The sequence below is a fragment of the Chiloscyllium plagiosum genome, unplaced genomic scaffold (genome assembly GCF_037043375.1).
Source record: "Chiloscyllium plagiosum isolate Xiang-an unplaced genomic scaffold, Cpla_swu_hap1 HiC_scaffold_19, whole genome shotgun sequence".
Taxonomy (NCBI): domain Eukaryota; kingdom Metazoa; phylum Chordata; class Chondrichthyes; order Orectolobiformes; family Hemiscylliidae; genus Chiloscyllium; species Chiloscyllium plagiosum.
In genome coordinates, this window is record NW_028270157.1 from 20,958,936 (window position 1) to 20,978,487 (window position 19,552).

General features: G+C 37.2%; 1 protein-coding gene across 3 annotated transcripts in view; it reads left to right on the top strand.

The window, feature by feature from the left end:
* Positions 1–19,552, top strand: part of cpsf6 (cleavage and polyadenylation specific factor 6) — a 75,706-nt gene that overhangs the window by 37,385 nt on the left and 18,769 nt on the right. Inside the window, exon 10 of one of the 3 annotated variants that reach the window (XM_087997103.1) lies at positions 11,639–17,762. The exons of 1 other annotated variant lie outside the window; for it this stretch is intronic. The gene's annotated coding sequence lies outside the window, so the exon portion shown is untranslated. Of the gene's footprint in view, positions 1–2,300; positions 2,866–11,638; positions 17,763–19,552 lie in introns of those variants that run through there. One more of the 3 variants, XM_043709775.2, reaches the window with a different exon arrangement.

Consider the following 19,552-nt stretch of genomic DNA (forward strand, 5'->3'; position numbering starts at 1 on the left):
CAAAGTTTAGCACCAGGTTTCTTATTGCTCATATAGATTGTAAACAGTTTGGTCTCAAGTTTTAAGAAATAAATTGGCTCAATGGAAAGACGAAAATACATTGGATTTATTGAAAGTAGCTAATAAACTTCAGTCATCTGGAATTCTGAGACCTCTTGTTACTTTCCAGTTTGTTACAGTAAATTTGTTAACAATTCAGTGGTAACTTAGACACTGATTTGTGTATTAGATGACAGCAAATTTATCCATTTTAAATCTATGCTTCACTTTAGTTGCTCAGTGCCAAAGCAGGTAGAAGATTTGTACCTATCCTTTCAACCCACAAATGGAAATGGCCGCTTCAGCAGAGCTTTAGATTGAGCAGTGATTGCAGTCTGTCTTACTCTGGATTAACTGAAATTAATTTTCGATGTGGCTGCTGTCTTCTATTGTATTAGCATAGCACTGAAAATAAATCTACCATGTTTAAAACTTTTATTTAATGAATTAATATTAGTGTTAAGCTTATTTTTAAATTGCTCATCACTCAGTATCATCATAATCTGGTAACAGAACTAACTGGTTAATGAATGCTTGGACCTCAAATACATGAGAATTTAGTTTTTAATGCCTAAAGAAGTTTCACTGTCCTCTCTCTTACAGTAGAATTATAGTTGTCAAATGCTATAGTTGAAATTAATCTTTTCAATTAAATAATCTTTTCCTTTAAATTTGAACATAGTCTTAAATTCTAAACTAACACACTCAAAGTTAATCCATGTTGGTGCAATTTGGACAACCTTTTGTGTGTCCCTGGTGGAGATTGGTTACGTGCAGCCATGGGGAAATGTTGTCTCATGGAGATTGTAAAATATGGGTTCAGTTTTATGGAGTGTAAAACTTTATTCTTCAACAAGTTGAGAGCCAGATGATTGCTAATAATATAGTATGCTATGAGGCGTGGCATTGCAACGTTTCTAGATTTTACTCCAATTGGTTCACTTTTTATGAAATTGTTTTGTATGGCCTTGCTGTTTAATAGACTGCTATATTTGTTTCAACTAGGCATTGAAATAAATATTATCAGCTTTGAATATGCTTGAAATGTAGAAAAGCTGTTGCTTATAGTCACTTCTGATACATTAATATGAATCTTCTGGATAACTTAAGGGGCTTACAGTGTGCAGTGACATTTCTAGTGAATGCATCAGCTAGGTTTAAAGAGCAGTTTACGCAGTCATTTGTTATTTACTCCATTGCTATTAAATAATGATTCTTAATCAAAAGGTTAATTGTCAACATGATTAGTTACTGTAAATACTTTTGAAACCAGTATGAATCACAGGGCATGGGGAAATTTGTGGCTGTTGCAAAAATTGTAAAATTATCTTTAATGTTTTTAATTCAGAATGAACTTTTAGATGACATTGAAGTAGAAGATTGTTGAGAGCTTTAGCTTGAAGCATTGTATATATGCATGTCTGGTTGTTACACAAGAACAAAATTTTCTGTTTTTGTAAGGTGCAATACATTGACTCTTTTCCAGCAAGTACTGTTGATAAATTCATGTTTTACTGAAAATGTTTCATGTTTGAAAGAGTATTTCCATGCAAATTAGCCCAGTTGTGACCTTTTGACCTGTATTCAAGTTCCCTGATGCTTTAAGTTTTTTTTAATGAAACTGTAGCATTTCACTTATGGCCCCTTTTATTTTTGTTTTCATGGATTTAAATGTGTACAAACCTACACAGACCTCTGTCGTTGTCAAGTGACATACTATGATTGGGCACTCAATAAAATGTGACTTATTGAAATAACTTTTGAATAAAACTCAGCCACATCTAGGCACTTGTGGACAAATTGTTCCCAATGTTTTACTGAGTCAGCTGGTGAAAGGTCACAATTGGATTTGGTTTTCATGCTTGAAATATTTTAAAATGGATGAAAGTTCAAAGCTTGAGCTTTTTAAAAAATCATATTTACTTCTAAATGTGACTGAAAAAAACCTTCTAATGTGTATTAATTAATTAATTAATTTACTGGTATGTAGCATAATGGTCTTAATGTAAATTCTGGCCTCTCTGAAATGTGTGGAAAAATATTTTACACTTTTCTATTGTGCTGAACAAGAGTTTAAATTGTTTCTTTGATCTGTAGTATTTGCATACTAGTAGGGTAAAATGTATTCAAGATACCAATATTAATACACAAATGCATGAGTTATAATATGTACTTAGTAAATTCAGTATGATGGTGTAAAGTATGTACAAACGTAGACAGGGAAGAACAAAATCTACATCATGAATTTTGACACATTACAGCTGTCTGAAGAGAAACGTCTCCAGATAAAAGAAACAACAAATGCTCTTCACAGAAAGGACTGCCCTTTATCCATCTGTTGGAATTTCATGGTTGAACAGGAATTCTCAGGCTACGTGGTTAAACGGAGCAACAGTAACGAATAAAGCAAATCCACTGTAATGGTAACTGATTGCTCTACATTTTTTTTATGTTGCTTGATTAACCATTTTATTTGGACACAACCTGTGACTTAAAAGTTACTAAAAGCTTTGGCAACTCTTCGTATTCTAAGCGTTAGAAGTATCTGACATGTAAACAATTAAAAGTTGTTAGCTTCTCTGTTTTTATAGTTCTTTCCATCTTGTTACCAAAATTGTTACAAAAATGTTAATGTTCAAATAATGACTGTAAGCAGCTCAGTTTCAGTTTATCAAAATAGATGTACCATTAGTGTTGTAATAAACTGTTAAATGGAGCCTACGGTTGTGTAGATTATGCAAGTTTTCAAATTCAGTTTCTTGATGTTGAATCCTTTTGAAGGCTGTATGTTTGTTTTAATTTGATAAATTCCAATGTGTAATTTGCCTCAGTTGGTTTGGAGCTTGTGTTAGTCAACCTTCCATTGTAGTTTTAATGCAGAAGCGTCTTAATGATAAAGAAATCCAGATGTGGCTGATTGGGGACTTTTTTTAAACACGTTCACTTCACGTCTTGGAATTAAAAATAATTCAGCAATATAATTTGTGATTGCTTGTGTAGAAGAAAACATTTTTCCTATTCTGTATGTCAAAGTGTAGTGTGTTGGACATGAAATCCTGATTTTAGTGAGAGGATTTTTTCTTCCTAAATTCTGTGCTAATTATTTTTATCTGCCTCTGCTACCTCAATTGGGGAGAGGAATGGTTTACATAAATGTACAGCAGTTGCATTGTATTTCAATACAGACTATTTGGGACTGCCAAATACTTTTTTTAAACTAAATGAGGACAGTACAAACAACCTGAATATCGAAATAGAAGCCCATGTTCTAAGATTTTGTTGTAGTAATTGAAACTGAAAGCTCTGTATATGTTTTCATTTTGTCTTGAGTTTGAATTTGAAAACCACCAAAACGTCTACACACTGCTTTTTACTTTGAACAGACTTATAGCTTGTTTAGAAAATGCAGTTAATGTCAAGTATTTTTCAATGGCCTTAGTTTCTGAAAATTAGCTAAAAAGGTCTCTAAAAGCATATATGGTGAAAAAGGGCAGTTCGTGTAGATTAACTTTTGATGGTTTTAATATTCATGTACAAATCCAGTACAAAACCAGGATAGCACAGTTTCGACTGTCTGTATATTAGCACTATTTTTGCACTGAAAAGTTCTTAAATGTTTAAATGTGAAACTCAACTACTGGGCAAATACAAAATGTGAAACTTTTTAACAGAAACACTTTGGGGCTGGGTTGTGATCAGTCTGAAGCACATTTGTCAGTTGCAAAATGGTACATCTTAAGTCTTTTAGTGTTACAATAAAAATAATGGTTCAGTGGGTGACTGGTTACTCTAGTTCTAGTGGTTAATTCCCCTTTAGAGGCCTTAGTTTTAAGTTCTGATGTTCCCAGGCTTGGGAGTCAGCTTCCTTTAGATTGGTTTCCCTGGTGTCTTAGAGTTAGATGGCGATAGTGTATTAGAGGTCACATGTGGGAGCATGCACTTTACAAGTCTGGAGATATGACTAAGCTTGTCAGGGGCTTCAATTTACTTTCTGTCCCATGGCTGACCGGGCATATCTCCTGTTCTTACTGCCTGCTGCTTATGTGTTGGAAAGAATTACAGGTTGATATTCAACCTTGTTTTTACAAACTTGCCACACTTCCCTTGGCCATCAGTTCTTGGGGTGGAAGTTGAACCTGGAGCTTCAGACTGAGGCAGGCAGGTTACCCACTGTGCCATAAGACTTCCCTATAGCTAGATGTGGGCCTCCTTTTATGATCATTGATCTGACTCTGGTTTAAAATTAGGAGATTTAATCCTTTTACATAAAGTGAGCTTCCTTTTGGCTAAAGTGGAGCATGACTGAGCATTTATGTAGGAGTTTATTGTTCATACTCATAAATTTGTGGTAGAAATGGATAATTTGAATATGATCTTATTTAATAGAGTAAATGTGTCATTTTTTAAAGGGACTGGTCGTACATCTTATTCCCAAATGTAGCTGACATTTTTTTGGAATATTGCAAGTTATTTTTGGTTCATAGCTGCGTTAATCATAACTTGCTAACAATATTGATATGTTTGTTACTTTAACAGTTCAGCCATTACCAATGTTTGTTCCTTTTTGGAAGGAGGTGTCGACAGTACAGCACTGATGTAATTTTTAGTTCGTGTAACAGATGGTTCACTGTTTCATGTAATTATAATTGCAAAATTTTACGCAAGATTCTTAAAAAGGACCTAGAGCATTTTCATTAGTAGCAGCTTTTGGTTTAGCATTATTTTTGTTTATTGAAAACCTGTTGTTCTGAACCACTACTTGAAGAGTATATTGCCATTTAACATGAAACTACAACTCATAGCTTTTTTTGTAATTAATGAACCATTATGGTTGGATATGTCATCTTTAAAGTTATGCATTTTGCTAAAATAGTTGTATGAAAGTCAATCTTTGCTGCACTTGCAACTATGTTTACCAGGAAACTAGACAGCACAATAAGATTTTCCAATCCACAGGTATGAGATTTGTAACTAGAAAAATGTTGACTATTTACTAAAATTATTCTTAAAGTTAGATTGTCCAAAAACAAGACTCGGGTAAGTAAAATTTTTAGATATTAAATTTGGATGCTTTGCTTCTTTACTTTTAAATTATTGATCAAGCACTTTTGTTACACCTTTTTTAAATCACCATTTTTTAAATAAAAGGCTTTATATAAAATTCAGTGTTTTTATTTAAATAAGGAGTTGAATGATGTTAAAATACATCCAGAAACTAGTGTGTAGTTTCAAAAGAATATTCTATTCTTCAGAGTAACAATGGGTTAGATTGTGGAAATAGATTAAATTTTATTGGACTACACTTTCAGTTTAGAATTTACTTTAGACCAAATGTTTGTCCAGCTGGCCTGGATTTTGTTCTCGATGGCACAACCTTTGCCATCATAACTGTGAAACAGATGGCTGCTTCTGACATCAGCATTTTCAGATAAAGCTGCAAATCTAAATGCTCTGTCCAGTGGTTTTCTTTTCTGGAGTGCCTTCTTGAATGTCCCTGCATTTGAAAATGGCTTTAATTTTTGATGCTATTATTGGTCTTGGTGTACAAACCCCTTGAAAGAAGTCATATGTTGTATGAGATATAATTTGGGTTTTTTTTTTTGCAGCCTTTTTGTTGTAATTTATTGCTAACAACCCCTCTGACCTTTTTTTTGTGTGGCATGTTTTTCAAAATTTAAGATGCCCATTATCTTAATCCAATGATAATGCTTAAGTTTTACTAAGATTTACAACTCGTGAAGGATCGTTACTGCAGTTTCCTTTTTGTGTCCGAATTCTTCAATATGAATGACGATTTATCCTCATTGAAGGCATCACTGCTGGATGCTGGAAATCCTGTATGAGTTGATGCCAGAATCAAAAATATCATTGGAAAGATTTCCAAAAGAGTTTAATTGAACTTTGCGGCAACTTTCTTCATCACTAGGAAACGCTGTTACATTGATCTCAGTCTGGGCCCAATTTCTGTCAGTGAAAATGTCAAAATATAGTCTAAATGATGTATGTTAGATCTGTGTTTTTAAACAATATTTATTGGTAGTGAGGTGATTTAATGAATTTTCATTTGGGGGTGGAGGTGGGTAGCAGCAGATCTTAACTTGCAGTACAACAGATATGAGGTGTGACCTTTTTCAATCTTAGAATAGTTCAAGGAATTGAAAATGCAGCCTTGATACCAGAGTGCATTTGCACTCATGGTAACAAAAAGCAATAATAGAATCTATAGTGTGTGGAAGCAGGCCATTCAGCCCATCAAGTCCACATTGACCCTCTGAAGAGCATACACCAAGACTCATCATCCCACTCAATCCCTAAAGCCCTGCATTTCTACATTGGCTAATTCACCTAGCCTTCACATCCCTGGATACTATGGTCAATTTAGCATAACCAATCCACCTAACTTGCACATATTTGACTGTGGGAGGAAACTAGAGCACCTGCAGGAAACCCATGCAGACGCAATGAATATGCAGACTTGAGACAGTTGCCCAAGGGTGGAATTGAACCTGGGTCTCCAGTGCCATGAAGCATCAGTGCTAACAACTGATCCCTTGTGCTGCAATGCGTTTGTCTATTATGCCTTGTCAGCAAATTTGTATCAATGAAGGTGATGAATGGATCTTTAAGATCACCTGGGTCCATTTACCTCATTGTACAGAAAATCCTTGTCTCATGTCATGGAGTCAAATCCTCCAACCCTGACAACAACCTTAAATCTTTTCTGAACCCTTTCAAGTTTCACAGCATCCTTTCAATAGGAAGGAGACTAGAATTGTATGTAATATTCCAAAAGTGGCCTAACCAGTATCCTTTGCAGCTGCAACATGACCTCCCAACTCCTGTACTTAATACTCTGACCGATAAAGGAAAGCATACCAAGCACCACCTTCACTATCCTATCTACCTGCGACTCCACTTTCAAGGAGCTATAAACCTGCACTCCAAGGTCTCTTTGTTCAGCAACACTCCCTAGGACCTTACCATTAAGTGTATAAGTCCTGCTAAGATTTGCTTTCCTGAAATGCAGCACCTTGCATTTATCGAATTTAAGCTTCATCTGCCACTTCTCAGCCCATTGGCCTATCTGATCAAGATCCCATTGTAATTTGAGGTAACCTTTGCTGTCTACTACACCTCCAATTTTGGTGTCATCAGCAAACTTACTAACTATACCTCTTATGCTCACATCCAAATCATTTATATAAATGACAAAAAAAAAAGGACCCAGCACCGATCCTTGTGGAACTCCACTGGTCACAAGCCTCTAATCTGAAGATCAATCCTCCACCATCCTCTGTCTTATACCTTTGACCCAGTACTATATCCAAATGGCCAGTTCTCCTTGTATTCCGTGAGATCTAACCTTGCTCACCAGTCTCCCATGGGGAACCTCGTCAAAGCCTGTATCAATCACATCTACTGCTCTGCTGTCATCAATCCTCTTCGTTACTACTTCAGAAAAACTCAATCAAGTTTGTGAGACATGATTTCCCATGCACAAACTGTGTCGACTATCCCTAATCCGTCTTTGCTTTTCCAAATACATGTACGTCCTGTCCGTCAGGATTCCCTCCAACAACGTGCCCACCACGGATGTCAGGCTCACTGGTCTATAGTTCCCTGGCTTGTCCTTACCACCCTACCTAAACAATGGCACCACGTTAGCCAACCTCCAATATTCCGGCACCTCATCTGTGAGCGGGGAGAGATATAAAAGGGACCTAAGAAGGTGGTGTGTGTGTGGAATGAGCTGTGTAAAAACCTTTTTGGATTTTCCTTTAATTCTATTTGCCAAAGAAATCTCACGTCCCCTTTTTGCCCTCCTGATTTCCCTCTTAAGTATACTCCTCCTGCCTTTATACTCTTCTAAGGATTCACTCGATCTATCCTGTCTATACCTGACAGATGCTTCCTTCTTTTTCTTAACCAAACCCTCAATTTCTTTAGGTATATGAAATGCTGGATGGACTATCAGTCTTTCCTTTCACCCTAACGTAAATCCAGAGCAATTATATTCCTATTATCTCATGTCTGAAGGCTTCCCATTTTCCAGCCGTCCCTTTACCTGTGAACATCTGCCCCCAGTCAACTTTTGAAAGTTCTTGCCTAATACTGTCAAAATTAGCCTTCCTCCAATTTAGAACTTCAACTTTTAGATCTGGACTATCCTTTTCCATCACTATTTAAAACTAATAGAATCGCTGGCCCAAAGTACTCCACTGACCCCTCAGTCACCTGCCCTGCCTTATTTCCCAAGAGTCGGTCAAGTTTTGCACCTTCTCTAGTATGCAGCCACAGATTGAATCAAAACACTTTCTTTAACACACTTAACAAATTCCTCTCCATCTAACCCCTTTACATTATGGCAGTCCCAGTCTACTTTTGGAATGTTAACATCCCTACCATTAAGACCCTATTATTTTTACAGATAACTGATCATGTGCCCATCTTTAATTCTTCAGGCATGCCTGAGCCAACAATGCTATCTGTATTTAAGTGCTAATGAGAATGGGAGCATGCATTATTTTGTTCTGCTGGGTTATATTAATGTGCATGCAGCAAAGATGGAAATTTAAGCTTTTTTCATAAGTGGCAAGATATCCATGTTTCATAGTCATAGAACCAAGTATCAAGATCATGCCAATTATAAACTTTATCCAAAGAGTGAGTTTGGTCCACACAATTATGGTGAGTCAGCCCAAATTAGTACCCAGTTTCCCTTTGCATGTATCAAGTTATGCTTTCGGAGTAGATCCTCACTGTGGATGTGAGGAAGCAGAATTTGCGACCGAAACTGATAACGTGATTAAGATAAAAATGCTGCACCTTGTCCCAAGCCCATGGTTTTCTTGATGTTTATAGCCATTTTTCATTTGAGGTACATTCAGCATCGTATGTATCCATGGGCCAACTGAAAGCAAGTATTTTGGTCAAGGAGCATTTCTGTGATTCCCTTTGTAATGCGTTAAGGAATGCTCAAATAGTGAGAGACCCTTTATCCTATATAATATCAGTATCTATGTTGGGGCAAACAGAAATTCTGTGGGCAGTGTGCGTTGTTACAGCTGCTAAGATTATCACATACCATCTCCAGCTTTGCAACGAGCTCTGGATTGCCGACATAATCTTTCAGGGCAGACGCGGTCGCAACTTTGAATGGAACCAGCTCCCGTTAATAATCACAAGAAGGTGTAACTTAGCCAGTGTTCTCTATACCCACGTCAGCTGCAGCATAGCTTGCAACAGTGACCCCCACGCATGCTTGATAAGAGAAGTGGTACAACCCTGAGGGTTTTACCATTCCAAACATGACAGTCCACCAACCATCAATATTGCGTGAATTCTGGTGATGCTTTAGGTAACTCTGAATATTTATAATTCCATAATGTATACAGAACCAAACGCTGAACAATTTGATAATAAAACACCAAATTTAAAGTATCCCTCAATGGGCCACATAGATTTAATTGGCAAGTGGTAGCATCATGCCTTTGAAATATGGTAGTGTTGTAGTGGTAGTGTCCCTACACCTAGACTTTGAGGCCCAGGTTAATGTCCCACCTGCTGCAGGGGTTGTGTAATAAAACCTTTGAATTGGCTAAGTAGAAAAATAGGTTAAATAAAAATAATTAAACATTGGAATAGGGTAGATGTGTTGATCTGGACTTAAGTGAAATTTGTTTAGTCTACACAGATTCTTGGATGCTATGGGAGCCTAGTCACTGCGTGCACAGCCCCTCCATTCTTAATCAATTTTATCCACATTGTGTGGAATTTATGAAAATGTGCCACTACTATGGATACGTAGAAGAATAACATGCTGAAGTCTTGCTGTGTCATAGAGGTGGTTTGACTAGGCAATTAAATTATCTCTGTCAAAAGATGATCTCTGGAAAAGCATAGCAGGTCAGGCGGCATCCGAGGAGCAGGAGAGTCGACGTATTGGGCATAAGCCCTTCACGAGGAAAATATGGGTGTGGGGAAAGGGGGCTGAGTGATAAATGTGAGAGTGGGGCTTGGGGAAGGTAGTTGGGAAAGTGGGGGGTTGCTGATGGTGATAGGTCGGAGGGGAAGGTGGAATAGATAGATGGGAAGGAATGGACAGGAAGGACAGTTCAAGAGAACAGTGCTGAGTTGGATCTGGGATGAGGTGAGGAAGGGAAGTGAGGAAACTGGTGAAATCAATGTTGATGCTGTGTGGTTGGAGGGTTCTAAGCTGTAACGTTTTTTTAGCTATGCATCATGATATGCATAGTGTCAAGTCAGCTGAAAAGTTTTGTTATAAAGATATCCTATGTTAATTACAAAGGAAGATTTTGATCTGTTTTCTGGCTATAGTCCTTCAATTTCCAGTCCAGCGCTATTGATCCTAATAGCCTGATCGTAATATAACTGACTGTAACCTGATTGGTTGCTTTGGAGAATTTATCAAATGCAACTGTCTTGTCGATTTGTGTGTGACTTCCTTTTTACTCCACAGGAAATAATACAGTATTTTTAACATGCAAATCCTAGTTCTACTGTGCTCTTCAACTGGTGAACAACAAGAAATCATTGCCCCCTACGCCACACACCCACAAAGTCTCTAATTTTTAAATAGCTAAGAAATGTGATATTTGGGCCTACATTTATATAATCAGAGGATCCAGTGAGTTGCTGTACACCTAAATTGCTTCTATTCAAGAAAATTATTTCAACAGCCTATTTGAGTTTGGTTCAACACTATTTGAATAGACTGTTTGCAATACGTTTTTTTTTCTTTCCATTTTTATTTTTCCCTTCTGTCTGCTTCTCATTTCTGTAATTTAATAAGAATTTGTCCAAAGTTTGCATTAATATTAGCAGTGGCTACAGCTAATCATGCTTTGTAAACTTGCTCTGGTTTGCCTTTTTATAATTTGAATATATTCGTGAAGGTAGCAGCAAATATGAAATTGCACAACTAATATGCTGTTTATAATGCTTTGTCAACAACAATATGCTCAATATGTAGAAAATAATTTGGCTGAAATGAGATTGGTTGTTTCTGGGGAGTTATGGTCGGGTATAAGTCATGAAATAGTGCGCGAAGGTACTGGGATTGGCCAGAGTAAATGGTGCATACGTTTGATTTATTCCTATTAGTTTTTCCAGAGTTGATTCTTGGTGCAATATGGTTTTGTCCCCGCTACCTTAAGTTGCTTGGCTATCAACATATGGCTTGCTTATTGAGACACTGTTCTGGATATTTGGCTGTGATCCCATTATCAGGTGTCTGCATATGACTGTTACTGGAAACAGTCCGGAGTGGCAACATTTTACAATTCATTGTCCAATTAAATAGGAACAAGGATAAGAATATTGATAATTTGCTTTGCTAGTTCATGGCAGTCCATGAGGTTAGTATTGAGATTTTTAATTGTCATCTAGTTCAGCGATTGGCTAATCATTTCATTGGGCAGATTGGTAAACTTTGCTAGATGTTTTGCACATGGGACTGGGTGCTCCATCCTGAAGATGTAAACTTTCTGAACCAAACTAAAGATGAATCCATTGAAATCAAAGTTGTTGCTGTAAAAGCATTTGCAAGCTTGAACTTAATTTTTGTTTCTTGGTATAGGGACATGTAGGCATGTTGGATTTTACCATCATCTGATATGGAAAAGAGCAAGTAATTAATCAGCAGCTTCAGTCTACTCTGTGCTGAGCACGAGATCTGCAAAAATCAAACATCCAAATCAGCAACCTTTGTTTCAAGCATTATCTTGTTATAAGCTAATCTGTTAGCTAACTTAATGTCACAGAAACATATGATTCAACGATTATTCAGGTTAAACCTCAATGTTCTGAAAATTGCAATCACTGGTACCACTACAGTTAGCAGTCGTCAGTGCTGTTTACTTGGATCAAGTGATAGAATCTCATTATTGCCAGAGCTTCAGTTTGTGACTACCTCATATCATGTAGTGCTTGCAGATAGGTTTTGCTTAAATTTTTTAAGGTGTCCCTATCCCACATGCTAGAAGACATACCTTGACATTAATACGAGATTATGTATTCTGCTCTCTAGAAGAACAAGTTGTTGGCCAACTTGGCAAGATTGAATCCAACCGCTTTTAATAACATTCAAAGGCATCATCATTGGCAGCACTGGGCATTTGCCACCAACCAACATAATTAGTTAACATGAGGAAATTGGAACAGGTCAGACAATAGAAAGATTATGGTGACTGGCTCACCTCAATCGATCCTTGAACTTACAAGTAATTTTCAAAGAATTATTGAAAAGCACAATTTGAGTAAATGAATATAAAAGAGATTTTGTGAAGTTTGCACTATCCAGGATGAAGCACTTGATCAGCTCCCAATCCCCAACTTGAACTGTACAGTGTACCGTGGTTATATTGTGCACAGCAGACAGACCCACTGCAATAGTTTGTCAAAACTAGTTTAGAGATGCTCTCCTGCCTATGATCACCACTGCCTTGAAGGGAGCAGATTCCTGAGAATGTCATCACCTTTAAGTTATACACTGTCCAAATTCAACATATTAGAGTCATAGAGATGTTCAGCACAGAAACAGACCCTTCGGTCTAACTTGTCCAGGCCGACCAGATATCCCAACCCAATCTAGACCCACCTGCCAGCACCTGGACGATATCCTTCCAAACCTTTCCTATTCACATACCCATCAAGATGCCTTTTAAATGCTGCAATTGTACTAGCCTCCACCACTTCCTCTGGCAGCTCATTCCATACACACACCACCCTCTGCATGAAAACGTTGCCCCTTAGGTCCCTTTTAAATCTTTGCATTTTCATCCTAAATTTATGCCCTCTCATTCTGGACTCTCCATCCCAGGGAAAAGACTTTCCATGCTCCTCACGATTTTATAATCCTTTACAAGGTCACCCTCAGCCTCCTTTCCAGGGAAAATAGCCCTAGCATATTCAACCCCTCCCTTTCGCTCAAATCCTCTAACCCTGGCAAGATCCTTGTAACTCTTTTCTGAACCCTTTCAAGTATCACAATATCTTTCTGATATGAAGGAGCCCAGAATTGCACGCAGTATTCCAACAGTGGCCTAACCAATGTCTTTTACAGCCGTAGCATGACCTCCCAACTCCTGTGCTCAATACTCTGACCAATAAAGGAAAGCATACCAAGTGTCTCCTTCACTATCCTATCTACCTGCAACTCTACTTTCAAGGAACTATGAACCTACACTCCCAAGATCTTTTTTGTTCAGCAACACTCCTGAGGACCTTACCATTAAGTGCATAAGTCCTGCTAAAGTTTAATTCCCTAAAATGTAGGGATAGTCCATATGGCTTTGTGCCTGGGAAATTAGTATTCATAGTCACTGGGTCACAAAATCCTGAGCACGTTGATCTTTTCAAAAATGTTACATCATTTACTGTTTAAGTGAGTACAAATTTTGGCAGCTATATTAAACAAAAATTTTTTTCTCAACAACCAGTTCAGAGATCTTATTACATGCCTCTGGAACAGGTGGGACACCATAAAAATCTTAACATACAGCAAAACAAAGTTGCTAGTCTATTTCCCAACTCAGCAATTTAGAGATTTAAGTTCAAAGAAAGCACACCACATCTCTCAAGCCTTTGGATGTTCGACTTTTTTTTTTAAAAAAAGCTGCTGACAATTTCTTTGCCATGGTCTGCATAAACAAAATCTGCCAACATGATCTCTTCCATGCCTCAGAGCCTGAGCTTCCTCAGTTATAATAATTGGTGATATGTAACCAAGCTGTCCAGGTTTGCAGGTTTTACCAAGAATGTTTCTATCTCAGTGACTTTATTTTTCTTGAACTGTCCTCCACTTGAGAAAATTAAACTTACTTTCCACCTTAGTTAAGCCTCTGTTAAACTGCCCTCAAAAGTTTAATCTCTTTTGTAAGCTAAACTAAAATTAATTCGTGTTAGTCTGAACTGAAAGCCAGTTACTGGCCTTTAGTATTTACCTGTTGTTGACCGCAAAGTCTTAAGGAAAGAGGGCAGGCCATTTATGGCTGATGAGACATTTCTTCATCAAGAGAGTAATGAGCCTGTGGAATTCTCTGCCACAAAGTGATCAGATTATTTAGTGTGGAAACAGGCCCTTCAGCCCAACAAGTCCACAACCGACCCTCCGAAGAGCAACTCACCCAGACCCATTCACCTACTTTTACCCCTTCACCTAACACTACGGGCAGTTTAGCATAGCCAATTCACCTCACCTGCACATTTTTGGACTGTGGGAGGAAATCTGAGCACCTGGAGGAAACCCACGCAGACACGGGGAGAATGTGCAAACTCCACACACAGGGTTGCCTGAGGCCGGAATTGAACCTGGGTCTCTGGCGCTATGAGGCAGCAGTGCTAACCACTGTGCTGCCGTGAGACCAAAAGCATTGCATGCTTTCAGGAAGAAGTAAGATGTAGTTCTTTATGCTAAAGGGATTAAAGGGAATAAGGAGAAAGTAAGAGTAAGATGCTGAGATCGGCAATTTGTCTTGTTCATATTGAATAGTAGAGCAGGCCAAAAGGCATGAATGACCTGTTTCTATTGTCTGTTTCACGTAAAATATTCCAATATCTTACACCACTAATATTCCAGGGGTTCATGAGCCACCTATTTGCTCTAGACCACTGTCTCTGAAACATACTGGCCACTTGCAGAAGGACTTGCTGACCTTGTTATTTTTTAAACAAGTAATTTCATCAAAATAATCCCAATACCTCATATGTCACTATTTTAGAAACCAAGCTAATTACCATTATATAAGCACACACTGTGCATAAGTGGGTAATGCACAACTTCCTGAATTGTTCTGTAAGTACTGAAGATTTGCTTTCTGCTTAAGTTTTTGTTGTAAATTAGCATAATCTAGGTAATAGTAGTAAATACAGAAGAAAAAGCACAATGTGTGTTCTGTATTTAAAAGAATGCTTCTGTATTGCAGGTCACCATGTATGTAAACTAATTTGTCTTACTCTTAATAACGACACATCTGGATCTAAATACAAAATGTATATTACTAAAGAAAATTTTTTTTTCCTTTTTTAAATCAACACAAAAGGTCTTTATATTTTGAAAAGTCTGCATTAATTTTCCCAAATGTTTGGGATCAGTGTGAGCACATAGGCATGAACAAGATGATGGTATGAACCGGTAAACAGTTGTATTCTGTTTGCTTGTCACTCCTATTTATGAAGAACAACCTTAATGCATCTAATTATTTCAATGCAAATATTCTGTATTAATTTTCCTGCATATCTGTCCACACTTTAAGTCTACAGTTGCAATCTGAGAATTGAATCTGGACATCTTTGGTCTTTGTTGGTCAAAGACTGGTATATTTACTGAATGAACCGATAACACATTCAAACATCTTTGCCATATTTTCACTGCAGGTAATAATCCTTCAGAATAGTCCAATTGGAAATCAATCGGCAGAAGAGAGCTCTAGAATATATAAACTGCATCTTTATAGTGTAACTTCTCCAAAGTCAAAATGATAATTGGATAACTTTCTTGAAAATTGTATGTATGCACTTAAGTTTAGAACTTTTCCAGTTTATTCGTTGCTACAGTTTTGTTTTTAAGTATTACAAAGTTTACAGTGAGACTACTCATCAAACATTTGGGATGGTCTGCCTTATTCTTTGTCCTTTTGTCTCAATTTTTCTGAAAGAATGAATTGATTTTTTTTTCCCCCAGGTGTATTTTGTGATGAGGCCTTGAAGTTATTGTACGATGCAATAGTGCAGATCACAGTAGTTTTCTTGAAATGAAGTATCTTGAACTGTTCTTCACATTTTTTTTTACAGGTTCTTCTAAGGTTTGTATGCAGTAAATACAGTAATACTGTCTTGATATAATTTCATAATGGTAATTGTAGACATGTGGCTCATGGTTTTCTGCAGAATTTCAGGTGAACCCCGTAGGATTGTGAAGACTCTTTATTCAGAAAGACCACTTTAGTCTTTCATTATTGTACATTACGTATCATCCCATGTCACTTTTGTTGAGATTACTTGGCAAGAAAATGGCAAAGTTTCTCACACTTACGCATGAAAACTACAGTTAGTAGTTCGGAAACCTTTCCACTTTAAACTTGGTGCAATTCTTCTTTCATCATCATCATTGGATTACTGGAATATTTCCGGCTTAACTGGATTGCACATGTTGTTTGACATAGTTTCAACACTGCTTGTGTGATGCTTGATGTAATGAAGTAAATCTCGAGTCAAACATGTGACTTGTGTTTAAAAACATTAAATGCAATATTTTAAGTGTACTACTTTTAAAAGAAAATTAGCATCACACAGAACATGTTGGAATGGTAAATGAAGCCCTCTGTGTGGAGATATAAGTGGGTCAAATGCGTTGGGTAATAAATATTTTAATAGGCTTGAAGGGACTTTTCATAGGGCTTTTGTGGCATCTAATTCTGATGCACACATATTTGTGTATAAATGTCCGTTCTTACGAGCTTACTGAAGAACTGAAATAAGCAAATCAGTTAGCTTTATTTTGTATTTACATTTTACCATTTTCATAATTTAATTTGTGTCAGGAACCAAAGAGTGTCATTTGCTCTAAATATTTTGTGTAAGAAACAGAAATTTAAGCAAATAGATGTGTTTTTTGTAAATCTCATCATTTTTATGCTTAAGTTGTGTAAATCACCTGAAAAATGAACAACACACCAAGCTGAAAAAGAAAATCTAGAGGCATTTTATTTTATCTAACAAATACTTGTATGAAAAGCCATTGGTGGTTGTTCTTGTTCCACACATCCATTGCTCATTGGAGGTATAGACTTGTAGATTTTGTTTTCCTAGGGAATAAAAACATACAGCTTCAGATAACGGCACTGGTTGAATTCAATCATGGAAACGCCAGAAAAATGTTCATAAATCAACAATTGGTGCTAAGAAGAATGTTTTAAAAGCGTACTTGTTCACTCCAACAATTTATGAAAAGTCTTGAATACATCACAGTTCCAAGGTATACAACTTTGGGGTGTGTACTAGACTAAAATTCAGGTACAAATTAAACTCCAGAAATCCCCCTCAGAACCCTTTTCCCAAGTTTCAAGTTTTTCCTTAAAATCTACTATTTTGACTAAACTTGATCACCTACCCTAATACCTTTTGTGGTTCTGTCAAATTTCGCATGATGGCACCCTGGGTTGTTTTACTCCATTGAATGGGATGTATCAAAAGTTCTATATTCTGCAAGTTTTTGTCAGTTTGTATCTTCCAAGGTAAGCAAACAACTTAAAAGCTTTATTAAATGTATTTTCGAGATATTGATGTTCATCGTCCAGCCTGGATTATTTTTTTAAGAATGTTTTAATTAAAACAAATTTAGAGCATTCCTGCTATTGTACCACTAAATGTGGTACATGAGCTCTCTCTAATTTGACACCATAGTCAACAGCACAGGAAACCACAGAATTATTTTGGTTTGTGGATCTCCAAAATACATACTGCTTTAACCAGAAAATTAATGTTAATCTGTAGCTTCATGGAGCAGTTTTATCTTTTCAGTGATTTGAAATAGCATGTTACAAAATTTGTTTTTTTTTTCTCTTTGAAAGGAATTGGGGTGCAATAGGGTACCTCTTGAGTTGTGAACTTTCTTACATCAATGTACGTTCTGTTTGCGTTTTTCCTTTTGCTTTACAGGAAATGTGGCTTTTTTTAAAAAAAAATAAAGAAAATCAAGATCATTTTGTGTGAATGTTCAGTCCTTTAAAATCACGCATGTTGCATCCGGTATGTTAATTTAATTCCTATCTGAAGGATATTTGGTGAAGAAAAATTCTTTTCAAAGTATATCAGTTGAATTTAAGGGCTGGGGATATGAGATGGCATGGGCCCATGTGGGCAGATAGGGATATGTGAAAGGGCATAAATTGGGAAGAATGAGGACTAGAGCTAGGGCTAGAGGATTTATATTTATCAAAATGATTCTAGTTTCTTCAAGGTATTTTTCCCAATGAGTTATTTTAATTGTATCACTTATTAGACTAAGTAACCTTTTTATTCCTGTTTCTTGTTCTACCTCAGATGCAAAATCTGTAGAAAGATATAGATTGGCTAGATTATTGCTCACATACTTAGACAATCAAGTATTATGTGGGAGTGTTTCAAGTTCATTTTGAAAGGAAGAAATAATTTTAGAAATTAAGCTGAGGAACTATTGAACATTAAATTCAAATGGACCTTGGTGTCTTTATGCAAGATACAACATTGCTCATCAATATTGTAACAATGTGTCAAGGTTTCCTTGGAGTGGCCCATTATCTCAGAATTTGTGTAGTCCCTTTATAGAGAAAGTGAGGTCTGCAGATGCTGGAGATCAGAGTTGAAAATGTGTTGCTGGAAAAGCGCAGCAGGTCAGGCAGCATCCAGGGAACAGGAGAATCGACGTTTCAGGCATAAGCTGAAGAAGGTACAGTTAGTAAGTTTGCAGATGACACCAAAATTGGAGGTGTAGTGGACAGCAAAGAGGGTTACCTCCGATTACAACAGTATCTGGACCAGATGGGCCAATGGGCTGAGAAGTGGCAGATGGAATTTAATTCAGATAAATGTGAGGTGCTGTATTTTTGGAAAGCAACTCTTAGCAGGACTTATACACTTAATGGTCAGGTCCTAGGGAGTGTTGCTGAACAAAGAGACCTTGGAATGCAGGTTCATAGCTCCTTGAAAGTGAAGTCACAGGTAAATAGGATAGTGAAGAAGGCGTTTGGTATGCTTTCCTTTATTGGTCAGAGTATTGAGTACAGGAGTTGGGAGGTCATGTTGCGGCTGTACAGGACATTGGTTAGGCCACTGTTGGAATATTGCGTGCAATTCTGGTCTTCCTATCAGAAAGATGTTGTGAAACTTGAAAGGGTTCAGAAAAGATTTACAAGGATGTTGCCAGGGTTGGAGGATCTGAGCTCCAGGGAGAGTCTGAACAGGCTGGGGCTGTTCCCTGGTTGCTGCCTGACCTGCTGCGCTTTTCCAGCAACAATCTCCTGTTCCCTGGATGCTGCCTGACCTGCTGCGCTTTTCCAGCAACACATTTTCAGCATAGTCCCTTTATAGTATATTGAATATAGTTCCCTTTTGATTTTTAAAAATAGCCAACAGTATACCTTTGTGATTTTAAATCAAGGTAATATTAGTTTTAAATAAATGTTGAAAGCTTCTCAAGTAAAAAGTGATGAAGTTAATAGTTAAGATATAAAGATTAAAGCAAGTGAGAATAGAAGTTGCCTATAGAATCCGTGCAGTACAGATAGAGACGATCCAGCACAAAGACCTTCCTGTCCCGTCTCATCTGCATGGGTTTTTTTTTAAATCATGGCTAACCCACCGAACCTACACATCCCTGGACATCACGGTGTTTAACATGGCCAATGCACCTAACACACATATATCTTTTGGATTGTGGGAAGAAATCAGATTGACCAATGGATCCCCACGCAGACACAGAGAAAGTGTAAACTCCATGCAGGCATTCCCTATA